Source organism: Sceloporus occidentalis, unplaced genomic scaffold (assembly GCF_023333645.1).
Source record: "Sceloporus occidentalis isolate IW3139 unplaced genomic scaffold, rSceOcc1.0.p SCAF_5, whole genome shotgun sequence".
Lineage (NCBI taxonomy): Eukaryota > Metazoa > Chordata > Lepidosauria > Squamata > Phrynosomatidae > Sceloporus > Sceloporus occidentalis.
Genome location: NW_028316985.1, coordinates 79,213,013 through 79,215,438, shown reverse-complemented (window position 1 = coordinate 79,215,438; position 2,426 = coordinate 79,213,013).

The following is a 2,426-nucleotide window of genomic DNA, read 5'->3' as shown; positions in this document are numbered from 1 at the left end:
TACCTTTAACAAGAGCTTCAATTTAACCAGTGATTCATGATAATAATAAAAAAAAACCCTGCAAATGTTTAACCTGCTTATTTTATGTTGTCAGGGTGATCTGACAGGTAAAGTTGTATGAGCAGGAACTAGGCCAGCCATTCTATTGTGGAGATAAGAATGGGCTAAATCATGTTGCATATTTGAACAGGATTTGGTATAGGCAGAATGGCTCAATCAAGTTGGAACCACTTTAAGAAAAAAAAAGTGATTCCTACGTAAAAATAAAAATAATATTTTTGTTGAGTAAAAAGCTATCATTAAGTAGAATAGTCACTAATGGATGCCCCTACAATATCAATCAATAATTCCTATGGTTGTAAAATATGGAATTTCATTCAGCAGCCTGGAGCTTCAGTATGACAAAGTTCATTAATTAATGCCAGGAAATTGTAATGAAAGGTTTACTAGTATTTTGAGACTACAGAGTGGGGCAATCATCTATCTATCTATCTATCTATCTATCTATCTATCTATCTATCTATCTATCTATCTATCATCTATCTAGTACTTATAAATAAGGGATACAGTGGCTTAGCGGTTAAGATGCCAATTCTGACGATCACAAGATCAGAAGTCTGGCAGTTCAAGGCCCAAGTGCCATGGGACGGAGTGAGCTCTCATCACTGATACCAGTTTCTGCCAATCTAGCAGCTCAAAAGCATGCAAATGCAACCTTCAGTGGGAAAGTAAAAGGGTTCTGTGCAGTCATGCTGGCCACATGACCATGGAGTCGTCTTTGGACAATTTTGGCTCTTCGGCTTAGTAACAGATGAGCACTGCCCCCTACAGTTAGTTATGACTAGACATCCATGTCAAGGAAAAACCTTTACCTTTTACTTATACATAATACCTTCTTGCCACAGACTCTTGTTAATATATTAGAATTGATTCGCTGGTTTTCTCACCCATGGGTGCAAACAGAATAACCTTTGAAATCCTTTTCAACTCCCTTTCTTTTCAAGAGTGGTGCTCTATTTTTAAGCACAAAATATACAGAATTTGACATTAACTGATCTACAAAGATAGTAAGAACTTCTATCACAATGCCACCATAGATGCAACCCCCCCCCCTGTTTTGGGGTGTCAGGAGGGAAGGAGCCAGAAAACTTTGAAGAGGACTTTTGTATTTGTGAATCCCTGATCTTCTCTTAGAGTAAATCACACAGCTCGACTCCATCATTAAGTGCAGCCTGAGTAAATGCAAGAGTGTCCCTGCAGTGTTAGGCATCTCAATGGCAGAAGCTCCTTACTGTGAGAGGCCTGACCCTGGACACTTTCATTTGGCACCATGCTGTCATCCTTATGATTTTCCTGCTTCATTTTTTCTCCTTTACTTAATTTTTCATCACCTTTTGCATTATTTATTCTACTAGATTGTAGGACTGTGTGAAGAAATATCCCATTGTTAGAATGATGAAAAAATTGAGATTAATAAAATGGGTTATTAAAATAAGTTGCTTCTAATTATTAAAGAGAGAAATGAGTACCTAGGGTACAATGTGATTTAGGGTAGCTGAAGATGCAAAGTTCCTTGATAATGCAAGATCTGATACTGCATAAAGCTAATTCTGGAACACTGCTATTCTCAGAGCTGGTTCCACACTTGGTGGTACTGTAATGTGCTTGTCTAAACTGTTGTAATTGTGCAAATCTCAGTGGTTTCATGAGCAGTCTCCACAGAGAGGAGTTGTTGTTGTTGTTGTTGTTACATTTCCCACTGTATCCCCAGGCTGTGACTCAAGGTGTTTGCAAAAGTAAAAACAGATATGGCTAAACACACCCACCCACTTACACATCATACACAATTAAAAATAACACTAAAGTAAAAGTTTACAGTGTGACAGTTCCAAAGGAAACAACAAATGATTGTATGTACAACACTGTGTAAATTTACAGTGCTATATAAATAAAGCTTAATACTACTAATAATATTGAACTGTACAACCTTTCTGAAAGGCCCTTTCCCATTTGCCACATAATAAGCCTGGCAAAACAAAAAGGACTTAAAATGCCTATGGGGGGTGGGGAAACAAAAAAAAGGGGGGGTGCCTTTGGATAACCTGGACCCAAGTGGTATAAGGTATATTTTATACATCTGTGAACCAAAATTAATGATGAATTGTCTAGGCCAGACTTCTCAAACTCTCTGGTGTGGTAGACCTGCAATCCCCCCCCCCTTCAATATGCCAAGGGCCAGCTCCATTTTTTTTTTCATTTATTTCGGAATTCACATATTATCCTGAAAACCAGCTGGGAAGTAACAGCTCTGACACCTTGAGAAATGATTTGTGGACCACTACTTTGCATAGCACTAACTTCTTCAATGCCTGATGTTATTAGCAGCACAACAGATCTAAAAAGGTCAAAGCCATGGTTTGTTTGCT